Source organism: Lissotriton helveticus, chromosome 4_1 (assembly GCF_964261635.1).
Source record: "Lissotriton helveticus chromosome 4_1, aLisHel1.1, whole genome shotgun sequence".
Classification (NCBI taxonomy): domain Eukaryota; kingdom Metazoa; phylum Chordata; class Amphibia; order Caudata; family Salamandridae; genus Lissotriton; species Lissotriton helveticus.
In genome coordinates this window covers 1,664,990,021-1,665,015,786 of record NC_136063.1, presented here as the reverse complement: position 1 = coordinate 1,665,015,786, position 25,766 = coordinate 1,664,990,021, and positions in this window count along the sequence as shown.

The following is a 25,766-nucleotide window of genomic DNA, read 5'->3' as shown; positions in this document are numbered from 1 at the left end:
GGCCCTTTCTAGAAATCACTAGAGTAATATCACTTCAGAAAGGCAAAATCAGTTAGGGACCCTCCATTTCAGTGGTTATACAGCAGTTTCTAGGTCTTCTGTATGGTTTCCCACTGCACAAAAAGCGGTAATGTCTCATATATATCTCTTTAAATACACCTTATTCCTTGGTTTCACTTGTGAGAAAGAGTCCATCGAAGTGTCCCATGTGGCACTACAATGTTACTCATAAACGCACTAAATGTTTGAAATGTCACACATAAGTAAACTGGAACCTTAGCAACTATGCAAGAGGTTATTCAGTATGTTCTTGTTTTTGGAAGATGTATCTAGGTATATAAGAATGTATGGGATAATACAGATGTTGCGAGTTGACTATAAGATCTCCTTGGTATGTAGATAAAACAGTGATCCAGAATGCGCAGTACTGTAAATGCTGAGTGTGCTTGTTGGGTGGGATATGTTGGCTACTATTTCCCAAAGCCTCCGTATTTCCCAGCCGGTTGCCCAAAATGTGAGTATGGGATAAAAGGGTCCTCAAATTGTGTATGATATGTGCAATATTGTTACAGGTTTGAATTATTACAACTCGTGAGACAATTGTTTTGCAATATCGGCGAGATGTTTAAAATAAACAATAACAGAGTTTAACACCTTCATGAGCACGACTCATAGGACCACATAAAACATGTAAATGTCACACATATGCGAACACGAACAATAGAAATATCTCCTAAAAGCAAACTAAAAAGTTGGCAGCTGATAAAAACCCACTCACCATGAAGTCTTGTCAATAAGAACCTCTTCTGACTCTTTTTCGGCTTGGGCATCAACATCAGCAAGACAAAGGCAGCTTTCCCTGCTATGAATCAATGCACTACATTTAAACTGAAGCAAAGCCAGAATTCCTGTGGTACTATTGGCAGAAATATGTCTCATTTGTGGGTGGAATAAGTATACCCTGCAGTCCACACTTAACATTTACCTTGCATGCCACAGGTGCACTTTAGGTGGCATTTACAATGAACGTATATGGAAGTTACAGTCATAAAGAGAGGTCCAATGTACAGCACATGTTTTAGAGGGGAAGCACAGGACCTTCACTACTCTTTAACAGTGTTAAAGTGCATAAAGTGACAAAGCCCGCAAAAACAGGATCCAGAAAAAGGTGGAAGATCTGGGGTCATCATGCAGAGAAGGTAGATTTGCTACAGACATGATAATGACTCGGTTTTTTCACAAAGTTTTAAGAATAAATTTGCCACAGTGCCATCTATATCATGAAATCGTCCTCTTGTCACTATGTATTATGGATTCTCTGCATTCTTATATGCTTGATCAGCAACAGAATGTGGGCATTTAAGGAGTGTGGCTGTGTACAGTACTGCCATTCATAAACAATTTGCAGGTACCTTACCATCCTAAACATGCACACAGAAATCTTTTTGCGAAGGGCAAAAAATGAAGGCATTTCCAAATTGGAAAAGGGCAGCAAACCATCCCAAATCTATTAGGAGTCCAGGGCAATGGGCTTCACCTCAGAGAAAATTAGTTTCTCTATCTAGACAAAAAAGGCATGTAACGTTTCTGCATCATTTACACTTCTGGATATTCCACACCTGTAAATATTGTGACTATCACATATTTCCAGGAGTACTTCTGAACGTCTGTTCAGAATCCTATAAAAAGTCAATTGATTCCGAATGGGGAAGTCACAATGTGGAAGTACGTTTCAGACTTTTACTTCTTGGGCTTAGTGAATCATCTCGGCCCCACAGAGTATAACACCAATCAACAGACCTGTGGACCATGCGTCTTCTTCGCCAACACCAAAGGGGAGTTCACCTCTAGCACCGCCTCTGATCTGCCAGGCACACACCAGGGACTATTGTGCAAAATATTGTCTGATATACTTTAAAGCAAAGGATATGTAACCACTACAGATAAGCAATTTAAAGTAAGACCTGCATTGCTACTCCAGAACGAGAACAGTTCGCGTTAAAGGAGCTTTTCCGACACTCAGAAATGTTTGGAAATCTTAACAGTTCCATTGTCTTGTTTCTGCGAGAACAGTACTTTAAACACAATTAACTGTTTCATGCAGTATTGGTCTACTTTACCACTAAATGGACCATGGAATAATTGTTTAGGGAAAAGGTAACGGTGTTACTTTACATATGGTTATTACATTTCAAGCATCAAATGCTGTTACTGTTGTATATATATTCTCGTTATTGGCCTGCACAAATAAATTTTAATTCATCTGATAACACCACATCACCTGATTAATCATTCATAGCATATACAGAATGCCTTAAAAGTAGAGGGCCATATTATCAAGAAAGGGCGATACATTATCGCCGCTTTTATCGGCAGGAAACTGCCGCTAAAGCGGCGATAATGGCCTTGATAATGTGCCCTTGTGAATTCCCATAGAAGCCCAGGTTAACACCAGAACCTGGGCTTCTATGGGAATTCACAAGGGCATATTATCAAGCCCATTATCGCCGCTTTAGCTGCAGTTTCCTGCCGATAAAAGTGGCGATAATGTATCGCCCTTTCTTGATAATATGGCCCAGAGTTTTTTTTTAAAATGGCGATAGAGTTTGCGGTCAGAGTCAGTTTCCTTAAACAAGAATCGTGGCAGTCAAAAAAGCAAAAGGCCTCTTGTAAAATGTCTGACGAGCAGAATCACGAAAAGACCGAAGGGCTGCTACAGAGCTCAATGGACGATAAACCTGACTCGAGACATCCAGGCCGGCGTGCCCCCAGGGAGAGAGAGACTTTTGTCTACGAAGCTGTAGCGGCTTTTCAAGCAAAGTAAAATGCCCTTTTTGTGGAACTATTATGTCCCCTGCATGAGAACATAAATTAAATTATTCAACAGCACTCGGCGCCTTGATACCCTCACGGGTGACGAGCGGCGCTCTACAACTCCACCTTACATCACATTCCACACTGCTGGTTTTCAAAGATTTACAATTTGAGGTGCAATCTATGCCAACCAAGCTAACTCCATACCGCGCCGTCCCATCAATGAGGCTGCCTACTACCCCTGTGGCCTGTGACCTGCCTGACACCGTCAGCGGTCTGTGCAAGCCAATCGAGATGCCTGGCTCTTTTTACAGACTGCACCCCTAAATGGATGTACCTGTCACCGTATGCAGCTTGTGCCCATGCTACTCCCTACTTGATGCAGTCGTTACCAACTAGAAGAGCTCCCCTGTACTGCCCGCGGCCCATGAGAGATAATAAGCTAATACAGCCTGTATCACCAACAAAGAACCCTGGCGGCTCCTAGAACATGTGCACTGAAAGAGTACCCTGGCAGGTCATTCACCCGAGCTCACCAACAGACTACTCTTACAAATACTACAGTACGTGATGCACGCAGAGTTTACTCTGCTTCACCCTTTTAGCCGGCGTACATCAGCCTCTGTGGTAGCCCATGCTCTGTCATAAAGCACCCTGCTGTTTCTGCAGTCTATACTAAACAGTGGGGAATTCAAACACCGCCTACAGCCCATGCTGACCCGTATGGCTTCCTCACACCACTTTCTGTTTGTGGTCACTGGCAAGCAATTCAACGCGTGCACGTTTTTGCCACCGAAGCTGTGCCGATGGCTACATGTCTCTCTCCTAAGCAGCGCCTGCGCGCTGCATTGGCAAGACCTAAAAGGAAGGGTTGGAATCAGTACCCTTATGGCAAATCCAGACACTATCTGCTGTCATCCTGTGGTTAACTGAAGAGGCACTGAGGGCCATAACTCAGCAAGCGCTTACATTGTAAAGTTATTGAGAGGATTCCTTTCTTGCACTCTTTTCTCAATTTCCAACAAATGCCCATTTTATGTCTGCATAAAACATTGCATTACATCATACAGAGGTCTGCAGCCTTTTCTGTAGTGAGAGCTACTTCTGGTCAGTGAAAATCATTGTGAGCTACTAATGGTCAAGCAACTTTCACATTTTTTGAGAGACCCCCCCACACTCAGCTTCCTTGACTATAAGCCTAATTTCTTCAGAACCTATTCTGTCGTGTGAACTGTATCATCCTTCACAGGGCATATTTATCCCCAAACACATTACATAAGATATACCTAATACCTTGCAGCCACATCAAAGTATCTAAAATGTTCAAGTGGCAGGGCTGGCTTCTGGCACGTTCTGGGACTGCCTGGTAATAGTTGAATGATGGATGCTGGTTACAAGTGTTTTTATGTCGATATCTGGTCGATATGTGAACATGAATAACCCTGGATGCTGTATACCGGGGCAGTTCCTCTGTCAACTTACGGGCAGGGCCATTTCTTGATTTTTAAATTTTGCTTTCATGGTGGCAAAGTGCATGATTGCCAAGAAATGAAAGGCAAAAGTGGCCCCAATTAGGAGTTGACAGCTAGAGCTTTAAAAACAGGCTGAATCTAAAACTAACTTGTTGCCCTCTGAAGAAGTTGAGGGAATCAGAACGATACCTTGTCAGACGAATGGGAGGAACTATTGGCTAAAGTTGAGGGCCTATATAAATATGTTACAATGCTCCCGGAACAACTTAGGCAACCAGCAAGTAATACAAAGGGCTATGTTGGTAAAACAAACCCCTCAATTAATGGCAACATGTACACATGAAAGGTAGTCCTACTAACTGGATACCCAGTATATGAAATTTACAGAGTATGATATGACATCACAAACATTATGTAGAGGCAGCTCCTACCGGCAACATAACGTAATTGACACAGTACATATTCTGGCTTGTCAGAAATATTCACATGCAGTCCACTATTTGGTTTTAGTTTGTTTTGATAGGCTAATGCTATTTTACATTTTTTATACTACTGAGTTGCAAAGATGGACTACATTTTCAGAGAATTAGATGCAGATACCTCAGAATAGTGACGTAAAATTAATATACAGATATAACCCTGCTACATATTAGGTCCAAAGTTTTTATGACAACATAAGGTATCCTGTCAGATTGTAACATATGATATTTGGTGATTGGTGCAATTGGGCTAAGTGACTTAATAAAAAGGTATGTCACACTAATAAATCTACTTTCAGTATTATATCATTATAAAATACCAATAGAAAAAACTTAATTAGCGCCAAACCGTTGGCAACAGATTCACTCATAATCCATAAGTCTGATGATAAGTGACATTCAGCAGCTGACTCAAGCTTCCCTTCTCACCCCTGGTTATTTTGTAGTCCCATACAGCAGCATGCTGGCCCAATGGCAAATGTGGCCAGGATGGAGTTACCATTGTAACCACCCTTCACCAAGGAAGAGATCAAATCCATCTACCTGTTCCCTCGCCAAAAGGTTTTACAATGAGAAATGCTACGCAGCACTTTTTTTCATCTTCAAAATCTAAAGGAAAACTTGTTCAAGCTTGAGGTCACAGATAAAACAGTGAATGACTAATAGATGCTGCTATTTCTAAAAAATATAATTAAGTGTTGCTTAAAATAAGTGGTTATATTGAATTATTGCAATAAAGCAGCGGTTAGAAATGGGAGTCTCTAGTTGGATCTTTGTCCAAATAGGGACAATAGGGATACACTTAAAAAATTATCCCTGCTCACTCCTTTGGTAGCTTGGCACGAGCAGACAGGCTTATCTCAGAGGTAGTGCTTAAAGCATTTGTGAACACATACAATAATACAGTGAAAACGCTACAAATGTACACCACACCAGTTAAGAAAAATAAGTAATGTATATCTAAACAAAACATGACTAAATCAACACAAATCCACAAAACAGTCATAAAAATATGACTTTCAAATTGTAGAAATAATTCAATTCAAAGCAAATTGCAGATGCAACACTTTTCACCCAAAGTACCTTGGATGCGTTGCGCACACAAACACAAAGGATCACAGGGAAGGTGATGCGTCAGTTCCTTACACTCCGGCAGAGGTGATGCATCGGTTCTTTACTGCTGTGCAGGGAAAGTGATGCATCAGTTCCTTACCGGAGAGGAGGTGATGCGTTGGTTACTTGCTGCGTGGGACGGTGATGCATCTGTTTCTTACTGCGTCCCCCAACGATGCGACAGACCTGACACCTCAATGTGAATCGATGATCCATGACGATGTGTGGGTACTTGCAGCTGGCTCAGCAGGGCTTACGTTGGAATCAGTGCCGTGATCTCAGACTTCGGAAATCAGTGCACTCGATGAGGCATGTGGTGATTTCTCGGGCTGCAGGCAGGCACTGGGACGATTTTGTCGGCGATGCATCGGACAACAGGTGCTGATGCATTCTGCTTCTCAAAGTTGCATGACTTTTTCAGTTCCCAGTGGCAAACAGCCTCCAGAGGTCCAAAACAATAGCAGGCACCTCTTAGCAGGACAGACCTCCCAGCAAGGAAGATCAGGGGAGCTGTTGGTTAAGTCTTTGTGTCCCTGACACTTCAGAACAGGAGGCGAGCTCTTCTACAAGCCCTTGGAGATCTTCCGCAAGCAGGGGACACAGCTAACAGCAAAGTCCTTTTCCCTTTCCTTGGCAGAAAGTAGCCACTGCAGGCCAACCCCAGACAGCAAACAGCACAGGGGCAATATTCCTCCTCAGATTCTCTAGCTCTTTTCCTTGGCAAATATTCCTATTGAGTCCCATGTTCCTCTTGATTCCCAGAAGTGATCAAAAAGTCTGGGGTCTGGGCCCCTCTTTTTATACAGTAAAATCCTTTGTTCTCTGTGGCAGAGAATCTCTTTGCCCAGCCAAAACCAGTCCTGTCCTCTCTGGTACAGCTTCCTGGCAGGAGGTGAAGACAGCTTCATGGAAGATAGACCAGGCCCATTCAGATGAAAGTAAATCTCCTCCCCCTACTCAATATGCAGCCCAGGTTTATTCAGTACAGCCCTGACTCATCCAGACTCTCTGGAGCCACTACACATCCCCAGACCCTGTCACTCAAAAGCCAGGCAGTCAATACACATCCTAGCAGAGGTACACTGGGTGGCTAAGCAAGAAAATACCTACTTTCTAAAGTGGTATTTTTAAACACAGAATGTAAAAATCAACCTCACTAAAAGATGCATTTTAACATTCTGAGTTCAGGCATACTAATCGTTATTTTCCTACCATGTTCCCAGGGGTAGTTATGTTTATAAGATGTTAGAAGCAAACTCCCCATTCTAACCTATGGGAACAGGTGGCCTTGCATTAGTGAAAAAAAATAGCAGTATTTCACTATCAGGACATGCCACACACACCAGGGCATGTCCTACCTTTCACATACACTGCTCCCTGCCCTCATGGGTACCTTGGGCCTATATGAGGGGTGCCTCATTTTAAGAAAATGGAAGGTTAGGGCCTGGCAAGTGGGTGCACTTATCAAGTCAACATGGCAGTACCAGACTGCACAAAGGCTCTGCAATGGCAGGCCTGAGTTACATCTACAGGCTGCTTATGTGGGTGGCACAATCAGTGCTACAGGCCCGCTGGCAGCATTTGATTTACAGCCATTTGTCACACACAGTGCACTGTACTATGAACTGACTAGTAAATCACATATGCCAATCATAGAATCACCACTCCATAGGAAACACTTGCACTTTGGCACTGAACAGCAGTGGCAAAGTGTCCAAAGCATCTAGACCAGCAAAATGAAGTCTAACACACAGCAAAAACACAGGAGACAAAGGCAAAAATATAGGGGAAATCCACGCCAATGATGCCAGGTCTAACACGTGTTCCCTTCAGCTGAAATGTGGGGAGAACTACCCTCCCTCTTGGGAGTTCTCTTCACTAAGGTGGAAAAATCAGGACAGACCATCAGCACTGTCGTGTTATGTACCAGGGCGTTGTTCCATCGTGAAGTCCATCCCCTGTAGGGAAATGGACCACCTCAAAATCTTTCCCTCATCTGCATCAACCATCTGAGAGGCATGTGGTCGGTCTGAACAAGGAAGTAGGTCCCAAACAAGTATAGCATCAGCTTCTTCAGCGCCCAGATCACAGCAAAAGCCTCATGCTCAATCGCACTCTACCGCTGTTCCTGTGGAAGTAACCTCCTACTAATGAAGGCTACAGGTTGGTCAAGGTCCTCCTCATTTAGCTGTGGGAGAATAGACCCCACACCATGCTCTGAAGCATCTGTTGCACCACAAATTCCTGTGAGAAGTTGGGTGCCTTGGGCATGGGAGCCGTACACATGGCAGATTTCATGGCATCAAAAGCTTTTTGGCAGGTGTCAGTCCAGTTTACTTTCCTGGACTTCTTCCTGGAAGTCAGCTCTGCCAAGGGGGCAACAATGGTGCCTTACCCTTTAACAAATCTCCTGTAATACCCAGTGAGGCCTTAAAAGGCTCTCACCTCTGTCTGGGTCTTGGGGTGTACCCAAGCCAGGACACTTCCTACCTGGTATCCTAAGTACACCACTGAACCCTGCCCCATCTGGCATGTGCTTGCCTTGATTGTGAGGCCTGCCCTCTGCAGAGCCTTCAACACTTCCCAGAGGTGGTGCAGATGTTCCTCCCATGTAGAACTGAACACCGCGATGTCATCCAGGTAGGCGGCACTGAAATCCTCCAGTCTAGGCAACACCTGGTTGAACAACCTCTGAAAGGTGGCAGGGCATTCTTCAACCCAAAGGGCATCACCCGGAATTGGTAGTGGCCCTCTGGGGTCAAAAATGCAGACCTCTCCTTGACCCCATTGGTTAAGTCAATCTGCCAGTACCCAGACGCTAAGTCAAGTGTACTGAGGTACTGGGCAGCTCCCAACTGATCTATGAGCTCATCAGCTCTGAGATGGGTTGTGCACCAGTCCTAGTGACTGAATTGAGCCTTCAGTAGTCCACAAAGAACCGGAGTTCTGGCGTGGCACCAGGTACATCAGCCTTATGGACTAAGACCACTGGGCTGACTCAAGGCTGTTTGAGGGCTCAATCATCCCTAGTGCTAACATCTTGGAGACATCCTCCTTGATGCAAGCCTTGACCCTGTCAGTCACTCTGTAAATGTTGCGCTTCATAGGAGGACTGTCCCCAGTGTCTACATCATAGCCACACCACTCAGTGATATCAGGGGTCAGGGAGAACAGAGCAGCAAACTGTCCCAACAGTTGGCGGCAGACACTCTGCTGTTCAGGAGTCAGGACGGGGGAGAAGGTTACCCCGTCCACTGACTCATCATGTTCCTTAGCAGACAGCCGGTCAGGAAGAGGCTCAGTCTCTTCCTCTATACCAGCATCTGTTGCTAGGAGCATGTCCACTTTAGACCTAACCAAGTGGGGCTTAAGGCGGTTAACATGCAGGACCCTCAAAGGGTTCCTTGGAGACTGCAAGTCCACCAGGTAGGTGACTTTTCTCTTGCGCTCCACCACCTCAAATGGCCCAGATCACTTATCTTGGAGCGCACAAGACTCTGCGAGGCCATGACCCACACTTTTCAACCAGGTTGAAACTCGATTAGAGTGGCATTCTGATCATACCACCATTTAATCTCTAACTGGTTGGCTTCCAGATTCACCTGAGTGAGTTGCCTGAAGCACTTTGTCTGGTTCCTGAAGTCCAGCATGTAGCTATATACATCCTGGGGAGGTTTACTGGGAGCTTTCTCCCAGCCTTCTTTGACCAGACGTAGAGGATGGCCATACAGCAGCTCAGAGGGACTGAACTCTAAGAACTTCTGAGGTACCTCTCTCTAAGGAAACAACAGGCATGGTAAGAGGACGTCCCACTTATGCCTCATCGATTCACCAAGACCCATAATCATGCCCTTCAGGGTCCAGTTGAATCTCTCAATCAGCCCATTACCTTGGGGGTGGTAAGGAGTGGTGAACTTGCAGGTAACACCACACTCCTGCCACAGGGACTTCATATAGTTGGTGGATATGAAGTTGGCATTCCGGTCAGACTCCATCTCTCTGGGGAACCCCACATGGGAGAAAATCCTCATCAATGCACAACCCACCATGGGCGCCATCACATTCCGGAGACGGATGGCTTCCGGGTACCTGTTGCCCATGGCTACCCCACAATGTCAATACCCACCCAAAGAGGATCCTGACTACAAGGAAAGGTTGGAGAGGAATCTTGCACTTCCTCTCACTCTTACCACTTGCCTGGCAAGCATGGCAAGACCTTCAATGAGTGTCAGAGTCCTCACGCATTTAGGGCCAGTAAAAGTGGGTGACAAGCCTTTCAAAGGTCTTGTCTTGTCCAGAATGCCCTGCCAATTGCACATTATGAGCCAGACCCAGTAGAAAGGCTCTGAAGCACTGGGGTACCGCCAGCACATTAGCTGACCCACACTCAGCACCCTTAGGCTCACTGAACAGGAGACCATTCGCACTTAGAAAATCAAATGTGATCCAGACAGATCACATGCTGCCTGGTTTGCAGCCTGCTGCCACAAATCAACAAGAGAAGGGCATTTCAGCTGCTCCTGGCACAATTCCTCCCTTAAGGGGCATCCTTCCTGCTGCCAATGAGTCAGCTCAGGCAGGTTTCCCAGTTCAACCATATGCTCCCCTGTACTCTCCAGGGCATCCCCCTCAAGGTTTGCCTCCTCCGGGACCATGGGAACTTCGGGGGACAGTTTCCGACAACCCCTACCTCTTCTCTTTCTGCCAGGCACCTGGGCCACTGTTTCAGGCTCCAGGTCCTCTTGATTGCCCTTACTGGCTGCCATAGACCGAGTGGTCACACAAGCCCACTCATCTCTAAATGAGACATCTACTCCCTTTTTCCCCAAGGGGAACTTTCCATACTATTGCCTAGCAGACAGACAACAGGCATGGCTTGCCTCACAGCTACTATCAAGGTACCTGACTGACCCCTCCCCTCCACTCAAAGGGAACCTGTGCCACTTTGCAGAGGCACTCGGAGTTGACAGCTGCAACTACTGGTACAGTGTATGTGAAAGGTAGAACATGTACTGGTGTGTGTGACATGTCCTGGTAGTGAAATACAGTGTATTTCATTTTTCACTATTGAAAGGCTATCTGTCCCATAGGATTGAATGGAAGTTGCTGTGTAACATCTTACAAGCATAACTTTCCATTGCCACAAGATAGGAAAATGGAGTTAGCTATGCCTAAATTCAGAATTTAAGAATACACCTTTTAGTAAAGATGGTTTTTAAATTATGTGTTTGAAAATGGCACTTTTAGAAAGTAGGCATTTTCTTGCTTGAGCATCCTGTGTCTCTCTGCTGGGTGGTGGATCGACTGGCGTTGGATTGAAAGTTGTAAGGTATGTGCATTCACTGTAGAAAGCAACTGGGGGGGAGGGGGCGGGGGGGAGATGTGTCCTGCCTTTCCTGGATGAGGAAGGGCTGGGCTTATTAGACCTGGGTTGCATTTAGAGTAGTGGGAAGAGATTTCCTTGCAGCTGAATACGCCTGATCTGCCTTATACAATGCTGTCTCCACCTCCTGCTAGGAAGCTGGGCCAGAGAGGACAGAACTGGTTTGGACTAAGCACAGAGATTCTCTGCCACAAGAGAACAAATGAAAATGTGGCATAAACATTGAGGCCCAGACCCCAAATCTTTAGTACTCTTTTGGATAAGGAACCTGCCAAGAAGAAGAGCTAGAGAAGCTGTGAGGAGGAACTACCATTTTGCTGTGTGCTTTGCTGTGTTGGCCTACAGGGGATGCTTCTGTCTTGGGCAGGGAAAGAACTGGACTGAACTTTCTGCAACTTCTTTGTTTGAGTTTCTCCAAGGGCATGGGGTAGAGCTTGCCCTCTGCTCATGAAGTCTTACGAACAGCAAATACTTCAAGTTCATCTGCTACCAGCACTGGGAACAGTGTTTTTGTGCTGCAACAGAAGAAAAAGCAACCCAATGCCTTCAACGATGCCGCTGCGGATCTGTGTCCTGAAGGCACTACAGAGGTCACTGCCACACTTTGCACCACAGCCCTGATCTCACTGATGCCGCCTCTGATGACGCCACAGAGTCGCTGCTTGAACCGCGACTTGTGGGCAATGCACTCCGCACCGCCTCACTTCACGCCAATACCCTGGTATCCCGAATGACAATGCTCCACACCGACATTGATGCCGCTGCTTGTACCGTGGTTCGATGGCACTGCTCATGAGTTAAACAACACACCGCCTTCATCCCACACCTCAGACTTGGCCTACGGACCCTAGCCCCATCAACTACAGTTCGTCAGCTGATAACAGCGCTTTAGCAACAACAATGCCTCTGCTTGCACCATGACCTGCAAGCACCGCGACAAGCACCACAACACTTTGCACTGCAGCCCTGTTCTCACTGATGCCACTGGACGACCGTCACCAAGCCGCTGCCTGCACCACAACCTGAGGGCACCACGCGCCACACCACTGCACTTCGCACCACAGCCCCACTCCTGCCTATGCCGGTCAATGCTGGTGCTCCCGACTCCAACCATGAGGAGTTCAATCTGCAATGTATGTGACTTCAAGGGTCAAACAACGCCTGCACCGACCTCTGGAACTGACTGACGGCTGCCGACATGGGCCTGTCAGAGCTCAATCGCTGATGCCCTGCATTTGTGAAGGTATTGTTTTGCAGGTCTTCCCACCACCATTGCTGGCCCGTGATGTGGCGGTCAGCCAGAACAGTTTGGATTTGTTGTTCATGACACCTTGATAGTCATGGATTGGAGCTATTGACTTCAATGAGCTGTATTTGAAGTCTATTTTTGCTTATTGATATTTCTAAGAATTGTATTATGGATTTTTATTGTTTTTAGTCTTGTTTTGCACTGATAAAATGTTGGATATTTTACTTAAACTGGTGTGGTGTCCATTTGTAGAGTTTTCACTGTATTGCTTATGGTTATGTGCAAACGCTTCACATACTGCCTCTGAGATAAGCCTGACTGCTCGTGCCACGTTACCAAGGGGGTGAGTAGGGGTTATTTTAGAAGTGTATCCCTATTATCCTGACTAGGAAGATGGGTCTATACTTGGACAGGGTAACAACCTGCCATCTAAAGACCCTCATTTCTAACATTAGTGGCAGTAGCGGGCTAGGACTTGCGTTTGCACTTTACCTACAGTGATTGGTGTATACTACTACCATATCGCAGTCCATTACATACCATATGCTGTTTCTTTTTTGGTCTATTTTTATATTGTCATTTGTTTTGAACTTGAACTTTCTATTGCATTATGCCTGAGCCAAGAGCATCATCAGTTGCATCCTTGGAAGTAGCCTTTGAAGAGGAAAGGTTAGAAACCTATAACATAAAGGAGTAAGACTATTTGCAAAAACCTTAGAGTACAAATCAGAGGCCCCCGCCAGAAAGGAGGACGTATAAAAGGCACTGACGGCCTGGGTAGCAGCCAGATATGCTAATGAGCAATTTGGAGATCATGGTATGGAGATGGAGGAGCTTATTCAAAGGGTTGATATGCTTTTGGGAAGGGAGGCACCCCCCAGGTCAGGCTGCAGTGGCTTGTCCCCAGAGGAGCTGGAGGACAGGCGGGAAGCAAGGAGAGATGCAATGGAGCTGGAGAGGCTAAAGTTGGCAAGGGAAGAGAAAAGGATGATGTTAGACCACAAGCTTAGAGTAAAAGAGCTGGATCAGAGGAGTATATCCAGCACATATGGTGGCAAAAATTCCTCAGTGCAGGATAGTAAACGTTCCTAAAAATGTAGGCAAGGGGTACAAGAATGGTGACAATATCTAAAGGTGGTTTCAGGGTTCTGTGGCATTTTTTCCCCAGAAGAGGGGAGGGATACCTTAGTGGCTTTGGAAAGGAGTATAACCTCACCTACACTGACATGAAGGACACGCTCCTCACCAGGTATGGTCTCGCTCCTGACAAGTAAATTAGTTTAGGTCCAGTAGAAAAGCTGATGCACACACTTGGTTAGAATGTATAGATTCTTTTTGTAGGTCACAGGATGGTTGGGTGAAGGGCAGTAATGTGACAGATTTTCAGGGTCTCTACAATTTGTTTGTGTGGGTGCACTTGTCTAGTCTATGTTTTGCAGAGCTGCACCAGCACTTGACTGATAGAAAGCTGACCGACCCCAGGAAGTTTGCTATGGAGATGGACTGCTGGGTGAATACTAGGGTCCATAAGAAGGTGTATGTGGAGCCTGGGCCAAAGGTGGGTAGGGTCCCCAGGAGAAGAGTAGGGGTACAAGGGTAAAGCACAGGAATTCTCTAAAGGACCCCAAACTCATACCCAGGGTAAAGGTTCTCATCCCCCAAAAGAATCGAAACCAGGGATCTCTCCTGGGAAGCCTGTAGAGACCGGTCCCCACAAGTGCTATGCCTGTTAGCAGGTGGGTCAGTTGAGGGGGGACCCCAAGTGCCCCAAAAAGGCACAGCCACCCACCAGAGGGCAGTCCAAGGTGTTGACTAGTGTAGTGCTTGAGCAGGTGGGGTACCCAGGGGTTGGTGGGGATCCCACAGAGATGATCCTTATCTCACTATGAGATGGTGAGATGGTCCCAGGAAACCAAGTGCCTGCCAACACTAAGAAGTAGAGTGCCTAGGTGACCATCAATGGGAGAAGAGTAGAGGCTCACAAGATACTGGAGCCAGTGTGACCTCAGTCAGGTGTCACTTGGTCTCTGAAAAGCAAGTAGTCCCCGGGGCATTCCACCAAGTATTTGATGTGGGTAACTAAGTGGGCAAGTGTAATGTGGTGCAAGTTCCCTTTGAATGGTGAGGGGGTCTCAGGTCCATTGAGGGCGGTTGTCTGCTAGGTAACGACCTAGAGCAGTCCTTGTGGAAGGATGTGAAGCTCAGGTCTCACTTCAAGATGCTTGGGCTGGTCACCCCACGCACCACGCTCGCTCCTCCTGTGTGAGCCCAGGCTGCCCCCGAGTGCCGCCGCTGCCCGCAGCTGTGCCCCTGGTTCACTCCGAGGACCGCCGCTGCCTGCAGCTGTGCTCCTGACCCCCGACCGCTGCTGCTTGAGCTGCCTTGCACTGTAATCTTCCTGTTTCTCGTTCCGCCTATACACTGATTCTGCTTGTATCTGTATTGCATTTCTGTGATTGTATCCCCTCCCTGTGGTTATAGTATTATTTGTTCGTCGCCTTTGTCCCCTGTTGCCCCTGTTGTGCTCAGCCCCTGCCGCGTTTTCCCACCACCTCCCCACTCCCCGCCGCTGCCCCCCAGCGGCCCCGCCCCCTTCCCTCGGCCGCCCTTCCCATTCGCTGCCCCGCTCCCACCTCCCAGCTGCTCCTCCCTCCCACTGGACCATATAGGATAGAGGGGACGCGGTGGTGAGCAGTGACCTCTGACCCTCTGGGCCGGTCACCCCACGCACTACGCTCGCTCCTCCTGTGTGAGCCCAGGCTGCCCCCGAGTGCCGCCGCTGCCCGCAGCTGTGCCCCTGGTTCACTCCGAGGACCGCCGCTGCCTGCAGCTGTGCTCCTGACCCCCGACCGCTGCTGCTTGCGCTGCCTTGCACTGTAATCTTCCTGTTACTCGTTCCGCCTGTATGCTGATTCTGCTTGTTTCTGTATTGCATTTCTGTGATTGTATCCCCTCCCTGTGGTTATAGTATTATTTGTTCGTCGCCTTTGTCCCCTGTTGCCCCTGTAGTGCTCAGCCCCTGCCGCGTTTTCCCGCCACCTCCCCACTCCCCGCAGCTGCCCCCCAGCGGCCCCGCCCCTTCCCTCGGCCGCCCTTCCCATTCGCCGCCCCGCTCCCACCTCCCAGCTGCTCCTCCCTCGCTCCGCCCCCGCCACTCTCCACTTATGGCAGAGTGTCAAACGCGCAGCGTTGACGCGCAGCGGGCGCGCCAAAGGTAAGCCCGTCTGCGCCCGTCTGCGCCTGGCCCGCGCCCAGAGCCCGGACCCCTGGTCCCCGTTGGCGCCAACCCACCCGCCGGACCTACAACGCCACCGAACTCAACGCACTCAACTCCGGCCGGATCCCCGGATGCTACCGAGCAACCCCGAGACGAACACACGAGCCCTTCAGTTGCCATTCCTGCAACTTCTCCTGCATCCGGACCTGCACTGCACCCGCACCCGCCAAGAAGAGCACCAACAGCAGCCACCTGAAGTGCATCCTTCTCAACACCCGTTCCGTCCACAGACACGCCGTCCAACTCTGGAACCTGATCGACACAACATCACCAGACGTCGCCTTCCTCACGGAAACCTGGATGAACGCCTCCTCAGCGCCCGACATCGCCATCGCCATCCCGGACGGATACAAGATCACCCGGAGGGACCGCAGCAACCAGACCGGAGGGGGCATCGCCATCGTCCACAAGAACATCATCCGCATCACGACCAACACCAACGACACCCTCAAAGCCGCCGAACACCTGCACTTCCAGATCCACACCGACCCCAAGACCACCCTCAGAGGAACCCTCATCTACAGACCCCCGGGACCACGCACACAGTTCAGCGAAGACATCGCCGACTTCATCAGCCCGCACGCCCTCCCCTCTGCTGACTACATCCTCCTCGGGGACCTCAACTTCCACCTGGAGAACAACAAGGATCTTAACACCGTCACCCTTCTGGACAACCTCGCCAACCTCGGTCTCAAGCAGCTGGTGACCACCCCCACCCACTACGCTGGACACACGCTCGACCCCATTTTCTCCTCCAGCAAGGACATCGCCTTCAGCCACGCCACCGGTCTCCACTGGACGGACCACAGCTGCATCCACTTCAGCTTCAGAAAGAACACGATCCACCACCACCAACAACAGGTCGCACGCAGAAGCTGGAACAAGATCACAGCTGACCAGCTCGCCACATCCCTGAGCCAGGACCCCCCCGCCAGATCAGCAAACCCCAGCCAGGCCGCCAGCAACTTCACGAAGTGGATCAACCGATGCGCTGACGACCTCGCCCCTCTGAGGACCCAGCCCAGCAGACCCGGCAGTAAGAAAGCACCATGGTTCACCGACGAACTCAAGAGCTCCAAGAAGAACTGCCGAGCCCTCGAGAGAACCTGGCGCAGAGACCCTACATCAGACAACATGACCACCCTCAAGCTCGCCACTCGTAAACACCACCAACTGATCCACGCCACCAAGAAAACCGCATTCAAGGAACGACTGGACAGCAACGCACACAACAGCAAGGAACTCTTCAACATCGTCAAAGAGCTCTCCAACCCCAACGCCGGAAACAACGACATCACCCCATCACAGGACCTCTGCAACTCCCTCGCCGCCTACTTCCACAACAAGATTGCAGACATACACAACAGCTTCAGCACACAGCCAACGCACCCCACGACCGCATCGGCACCCCCCACCACCACCCTCCGCGCCTGGAACCCGGTCAACACCGAAGAAACGCAACGCACAATGAACTCCATCTACTCCGGATCTCCAACCGATCCCTGCCCCCACCACGTCTTCAACAAAGCCAACGCCGTCATCGCACCCCACCTGCGGGACATCATCAACACCTCCTTCGACACCGCTACCTTCCCGGAGAGCTGGAAGCACGCCGAACTCAGCGCTCTACTGAAGAAGCCATCAGCAGACCCCACCGACCTCAAAAACTACCGCCCCATCTCGCTCCTCCCGTTCCCGGCCAAAGTCATCGAGAGGACCGTCAACAAGCAGCTGGCCGCCTTCCTCGAGACGAACGTATCCCTCGACCTCTCGCAGTCTGGCTTCCGGGCCAACCACAGCAACGAGACCGCCCTCATCGCAGCCACCGATGACATCCGAGCCCTGCTCGACAACGGGGAGACTGCGGCCCTCATCCTCCTGGACCTTTCCGCGGCATTCGACACGGTCTGCCACCGCACCCTAGCGCAGCGCCTCAGCAACATCGGAATCCAAGAGAAGGCGCTAGAATGGATCATCTCCTTCCTCGCCGGAAGGACACAGAGAGTCCGCCTCCCCCGTTCAGATCAGAAGCCACCGAAGTCATCTGCGGCGTCCCTCAAGGCTCCTCGCTCAGCCCCACACTCTTCAATGTCTACATGAGCCCCCTCGCGGCCATCGCACGCCAACACAACCTCAACATCATCTCTTACGCCGATGACACCCAGCTGATCCTCTCCCTCACCAACGACCCCGCCACCACCAGAGCCAACCTACACGAAGGGATGAAAGATGTAGCCGAGTGGATGATGAACATCCACCTGAGACTGAACTCAGATAAAACAGAAGTCCTCATCCTGGGATCATCACCCTCCGCCTGGGACGACTCCTGGTGGCCCCCTGCCCTGGGCAGCGCACCCAAACCAACGGACCACGCACGCAACCTGGGCTTCATCCTGGACTCCTCCCTCTCCATGACCAGACAAGTCAACGCCGTCTCCTCGTCGTGCTTCAACATCCTGCGCATGCTACGTAAGATATTCCGGTGGATCCCCACCGAGACCAGGAAGACGGTCACCCAGGCCCTCGTAACCAGCCGACTGGACTACGGCAACGCCCTCTACGCCGGAACGACTGCCAAACTCCAGAAGAGCCTCCAGCAGATCCAGAACGCCTCAGCAAGACTCATCCTCAACATCCCCCGACACAGCCACATCTCCGGACACCTGAGAGACCTGCACTGGCTCCCGGTCAACAAGAGAATCACGTTCCGACTCCTCACCCACGCACACAAAGCCCTACACAACCAAGGCCCAAATACCTCAACAACCGCCTCAGCTTCTACACTCCCACACGCCAGCTCCGTTCGACCAACCACGCCCTCGCCGCCATTCCCCGCATCCGAAAAGCCACCATGGGAGGAAGGTCCTTCTCCCACCTGGCTGCCAAGACGTGTAACTCCCTCCCGACCCACCTCCGCCAGACGCAAGACCACCTGGCCTTCAGGAAGCAGCTCAAGACCTGGCTGTTCGAGCAGTAGCGGACCTCCCCCCCTCCCAAAGCGCCTTGAGACCCTCCGGGTGAGTAGCGCGCTATATAAATGCATTGATTGATTGATTGATTGATTGGGTTGCCAGAGTGGGCATGCGTGACCACTCGATCCATGGCAGCCAGTAAGAGTGATCAGAAGGACCTGGAGCCTGAAACAGTCACCAAGGTGCCTGCCAAGGGAAAGGACAGGGGCACGTGAAACCCACCCCTGAAGTTCTCAGGGTCCGAGAGGAGGCTGAACTTCAAGGGGTGCTCCGGCACCTACACTGGAGCAAGTGGCTGAACTGGGGAACTTATTTGAGCTGATCCATTGGCAGCAAGAAGGTGGTCTCACCAGAGAAGAATTCTACAGGGAGCAGAAGGAATGCTCCTTTCTAAAGGGTTTGCAGCAGCAGGCTGGAAACCAGGCAGCTGGTGATCAGTCTGGATCACACGGGATCTACCGGGAGAACGGTCTCCTATAAAGCAAGCCTAAGATTGCTTATCCTGGTTCAGCCTGTGTGCTGGTGGTACCCCAGTGCTTCAGGACCTTACTACTGAATCTGGCTCATGATTTGCCTTTGACAAGACCGTTGACAGGATTGTCACACACTTCTTTTGGCCAAAAATGTGAAGGCAGTCTGATGCTCATTACAGGTCTGCCATTACAGGTCTGCCAAACTTTCCAGGCAAATGGTAAGAGTGGGAGAAAGTGTAAGACTCCTCTCCAACAATTTCCAGTTTTTGTCACCCCTTTTGAAAGGGTAGAGATGGACATTGTGGTGCCACTGGACCCCAAGACAGCCATGAGCTACAGCTATATCCTGGTCTTGGTGGACCATGCCACCCGGTACCTGGAGGCTATACCTCCCAGGAAAATGACAGTGCCAGTCATGGGCCGGACATTAATGGGCACTTTCCTCGAGTGGGGTCCACAGAGAGGAGGAATCTGACTGGGGTATACCAATTTCATAATCAAAGTATATGACATTCCTGTGGGAGGAGTGTATTGTATTGTATTGTATATTTATTTGTATAGCGCGATTGCTGCCCAATGGGCGTCCAAGCGCTGAGTATATAGACAGAGCGGGGCAGTGCAGAAGAGGTTGGAATTCGGTGGACCTTGCAAACAGAAGGGTCTTCAATTGTTTGCGGAAGGAGAGCAGGTTCGAATTGGACCGGAGTTGTAAAGGAAGTGAGTTCCACAACTTCGAGGCGTTCAGGGAGAACATCCTGCCTCCGGTCCTGGCTCTCCTAACTTTAGGTACCACCGCCAGAAAAGCCTCCATAGAACGAAGATTTCTACTTGGGTGGTAGCGGGTGACTAAGTTGTCGTTGATTGCTGGGCCTGTCTTCCAGAAGGCCCGGTGGGCAATGCATAGTGCCTTAAATGCCACTCTCTGCCTAACTGGCAGCCAATGCAAAATTTTTAATCCGGGTCTGGCTGACTGAGTGCGGGGGATCTGTAGCAAAGTACGGGCTGCACAGTTCTGTACCACCTGCAATTTGCGTAAGGTCATCTCAGGGGCTCCCACGTATAGGGCATTATTAGAATCTAGCCGGGACTGAATCAGGCCTTGTACTGCCACTTTTTTGGCTTCCATTGGCAGAAGGGGTAGAACTTTCCTCAGTGTTCTAAGTAGGCCGAAACAGGTGGCAGATAGCTTAGTGGCCTGAGTGGTGAAAGAGAGACTTTTGTCCAGCCATACTCCCAGGCTTTTTACACTATCCTTAGGGGTAGGAGGGGTGCCCAGACAGAGAGGCCATAGGGAGATGAGTGGCACTGGTGATACTGGGCCCAGGAGCATGAGCTCAGTTTTATCTCCGTTGAGTTTTAAAGAGGAGATTGTCATCCACTCCTTGACATCCTCTAAACATTTCAACAGGCCTTCCGAGGATTGCCTGTTGCCCTCTTGTGCCAGAGAAACCACTAGCTGGGTATCGTCGGCATACGATATGATCTTAATACCGTGCGGTTCGACGACCCCAGCCAGTGGTTTCATATATATGTTAAACAACACAGGGCTTAAGGAAGAGCCCTGCGGAACCCCACAGTTCAGTGATTTGCTGGCTGACACTATTTCCCCGTCAAAGATCTGAAAAGATCTGTTGGTCAGGAAGGAGTCAAGCCACCTCAGTGCATCGCCTTTTACTCCGATGTTACGTAGACGGTTTAGCAAGGTGGCATGGCTGACCGTATCAAAGGCTGCACTTAGGTCAAGGAGGATCACTGCCACTGATCCTCCTTGATCTAGTATCCTGCGTGATTCTTCGGTAACCGCTAACAAGGCGGTTTCAGTTCCATGCTTAGGTCTGAAGCCTGTCTGGGTGGTGTCCAATAGCAAGTTGTTCTCAAGAAATTGAACTAACTGGGTGTTTATATACTTCTCCAGGACCTTACTTACCCAGGGGAGTAGTGAGATAGGGCGGTAACTGGAGTGATCTTCTGGATCAAGATTGGTTTTTTTTAACAGCGCCCGTACCATGGCTCTCTTCCATACAGTGGGCACTGTACAGGAGGAAATGGAAGAGTTTAATAGGTCCAGAATTACGGGCAGGGTGGCTTGGCTTGCCTGTAGCAGGATCTCCGGTGGAGCTGGGTCACGAGGAGAGCCAGATTTGACTTGGCGTGCCAATTGATTAAGGGTGTCAAGGTCTAATGGGGGGAAATGTTCAAGATTTGACTGGTCTGGGGGGGTGGGGTGACTTGAAGATGTTTGGTCGGCTGCTCCTGGATTTGTGGCTGCTATCGGGAGGGAAGAGTAGATCTGGGTAACTTTATTATGGAAGAATTCCGCTAACTCATTGCATTGTTCTTGCGTTTTTGCCAAGGGAGGGGCTGTGTTCACTTTAGTGCATTTTTTTACCAGGTGAAAGATTTCCTTGGGTTTGGATTTGGCTTCCATGATTTTGTCCGCAAAGTAGGTGGCCTGGGCCGTCCTGTGGTGTAACCTAGACGTTCACCACTTCTTCCCATCCCCAAGGTAATGGGTTGGTCGAAAATTTCAACCAAATCCAAAAAGGCATGATCATGGGTCTCACAGAACCCATGAGGAATAAGTGGGACATCCTCTTACAATGCCTTTTTGCATTCAGGGAGATACCACAGAAGTCATTAGGGTTCAGTCCCTTTAAGCTTCTGTATGGGCACCCTGTGAGAGGACCTCTCAATTTGGTGAATGAGGGCTGGGAGACAGCTCCCAGGAAAATTCCCCAGGATGTATATAGCTACATGCTGGCCTTTAGAAATCAAACTGCCCGCTTCAGGAACCTTGCTCATGCAAACCTAGAAGCTAGCCAGGAAGAGATGAAATGCTGGTATGGCCAGAATACCATTCAGGAACTGCAAAGACATCAAGTTCATCTGCTACCAGCATTGGGAACTGTGTGTTTTGTGCTGCAACATAAGAAAAATCAACCCGATGCCGTTAACGACGCCACTGCCGGCTCCGTGTCCTGAAAGCACCACAGAGGGCACTGCCACACTTTCCACCACAACCTTGGTCTCACAGACGATGACACCTGACGCCGCAACCAAGCCGCTGCTTGCGCCATCACCTGTGAGCACCACAATCTGCACTGCTTCCCTGATGAAGTCGCTCCACACTGACACCATGGCTTGCACCATGGTTTGAGGACACTGCTCATAAGTTACATGAAACACTACCCTCATCCCGCACCACAGCCTTTGCCTACCAACTCCGACACCCTCGACTACAGTTCGTCAGCCGACAACAGTGATTCAGCGATGACGTTACTGCTTGCACCGTGACCTGCCAGCACCGCGAAGAGCACCACATCACTTCGACCTCTACTTATCCACTGCCTGCATCGGTGACCCCAGGGCACCACACGCTGCACCACTGCGCTTTGCACTGCAGCCCAACGCCTACCAGTTCCGGCGCTCCCGATGTGTGTGACTTCAAGAGCCTGATGTGTCCTGCAACGACCTCCAGAACTAACACCTTCTGACGCCAGCCCTTCAGAGCTCACCGAGAGGCCGCTGACGCCCTGCGTTTATAAAGGTACTGTTTTGCAGATCTTTCCGACAACATAGACAGTGCGCAAAACTGCGGTCAGCTAGAACGGTTTGGATTTGTTGATCAGGATCCCATATTATCCCAGATGGAGCTACCGACTTCAAGAAACTGTATCTCAAGACTATTGTTTATTGATATTTCTAAGAACTGTATGGTGGATGTTTATCCATTTTTGTCTTGTGTTTCACAGATAAAATATTGGATATTTTTCTGAAACTGGTGTGGTGTCCTTTTGTAGTGTTTTCAAAGAATTACTGTTAGTTATGTGCAAATGCTTCACACACTGCCTCTGAGATACGCCTAACTGTTTGTGCCAAGCTAGCAAGGGGGCGAGCAGGGATTATTTTAGAAGTGTGTCCCCCTTATCCTAACTAGGAAGAAGGCTCCCTACTTGGACAGGGTAACAACCTGCCAACTAGAGCCCTTTGTTTCTAACAGTGCTCAATAGTGTAGCTGTATTCTTGCAATTGTCGACCCCAACGTTCAATGCGAGGAGGCATCTTGGCCTTTGGATTACCAAAGATGGTTAACAATGCTTGATGTTCTGTCACAAGCGTAAAAGGCTTTCCATATATGAATACATGGAAATTTTCACAAGCCCAAACCACTGTTAAACTTTCTTTCTCTAGTTGTGAATAAGTATGTTCAGTTTGGGCCAAACTTCTGACTGCATATGCAACAATATGTCTTTGAGTATTTGGGTGTTCGGTGTGCTATGCAAGGATTGCACCTAAACGGACTGGGATAGCGTCAACAACAACCTCAGTATGAAGCTTTGGATCAAACTATGTCGTTTCAGTAGGGTTCTCAATAACTTGTTTGATTTTCTTGAAGCTTTGACTGCATTCACATGATGAGTTACAGAAAACATTATTTCTCGTCAAGTCTCTCACTGGACCACCTACAGTGGTAAAGGCTTCTATGTATCTCGAACAGTAGCTGGCCAATGCCAAGGAATGAACGTAACATGAAAATATCTTGTGAGGGACTGCCAGTTGACAATGCTTACACTTTAGCGGGTATGGGTGTTATAGCTGATGACACACCGAAACTTAGAGTTTTATATCAGGACAGACACCAAGTGTAGAAATGTTTGTAATGTACCTGCAATTCTACTTGAGTTCCAACTGATGATATCCTTTATTCAAATCAAGGCAAGAGAAGATATTTCCACCATTTAATTGTGTAATCATGTCAGCAATGTGTGGACCTGGATGTAATTTTCTTTTAATTCCCTTGTTCGCTTGATGCACGTCAACATAGATGCATACAGATCCTTCACTGTTCTTTTTAGGTACTACCTCTGTGGGAGAAACCCATGGTGTTGGAACAGTGAAGCACTCAATGATATCCATTTGAGCAATGATTCAGATTCCCTTTCAACGGCTTCCTGTAAATGATATACAATTCATCTGTGTCTTTGAGCAATGTGGGAAACATCCTCATTTATATGTAATTGTAATTCTATAGACTTGAGATTTCCTAACCCATGAAACAATGAAGGGAACTGACTTACTATTTCTTGATGAACATTCATGTTATAGTTCACTGATATCAGTCCCATATCAGTGGCTGTACGATTTTTGGGTCTTATATTTATTATCATATCTTCTGACATAGCCACTACATAAGCACAGTGGTGATCAAATGACTATGATAGAAATTCATAATTAGTAAATTGGCTGGGCCCACCCCAGCCAACATTAGTATTTGGAACGAGGGGGAAGATCCTAAGGATTTTACGTTTACACAAGGTATCCTAATGGAAATCAGAATAGCCAAACCTCCCCTCGCCCACTAACATGTCGACGGTAATGCTGGAATGCAGAAAGAAAGAAATCCATCAATATGAAAATCGTCCAAAGCCCAAGTCTCTTGTGAGCAAATTTGGTCAAAATCTTTTTTTATACAACCTAACCAGTCTTCATTTGATAATTTAGCACGAACACCAGCAACATTCCTTGATAACAAATAGGAGACAACTTTAGGCCTGACTTAGATTTCAGCAGATGGGTTACTCCATCACAAGGGCGACAAATTTCCCATCCACTGAAATCTGAATGCCATTGATTCCTATGGGATTTAGATTTCAGTGGACAGGATATCCTTCACCGTTGTGGCGGTGTAACCTGTCGGCCAAAATCTTAATCAGGCTCAAAGTGTCTATATCAGATTTGGGGCTGGACTGAAAACCAGCCTTCTGGAGGTCTCACATTCTGGAACATGAAAGGAAAGAGAACGGAGATCAGGAGAAAGTGGGCATCAATTTATTTTATGGAGTTTGTAGAGCGCGCAGCTACCCCCTGGGGGGTGTCCCGGCGCTAAAATCCAGGGGTACCCAAGTGAAAAAGGGGAAGTGAAAAAGAAGGATATGAGGGGGAAACTAGAGTCCGGAAAAAAGCCAGGTTTTAAGTTTGGCTCGGAAGATGGTTTCAGAGGGACAGAACCTCAGCTCAAGCGGAAGGGAATTCCAGAGCCTGGCAGCAATGACACCGAAACCTCTGCCACCGGTTCTAGACAGTCTGAAACGGGGCGAGATCAGGAGGCGGAGGTCATTGGATCTCAGGGATCTGGTGGAGCGAGATATCAGGACCCGATTTTGCAGGTAAGTAGGACCGAGGTTGTTGACGGCTCGATAGGTAAGAGTGAGGACCTTAAACTGGATGCGGCTAACCACCGGAAGCCAGTGGAGTTTCCTCCGGTATGCAGAGACAGATTGACGGTACGGGATATTACCGATCAGTCTGGCTGCAGCATTCTGGACGATCTGCAGCCGACCAATCAGGTACTGGGGGGCCCCTGCATAGAGGCTATTGGCATAGTCCAGGTGGGACGTGATAAGGGCCTGGGTAACTGTACGGCGGGAGTCCATGGGGAGGTACGGAAGGATCTTTCTTATCATGCGTAGTTTCAGGAAGCAGGCGGAAGTAACTTTGTTGATCTGCGTTTTACATGACAAGGAATCATCAAAT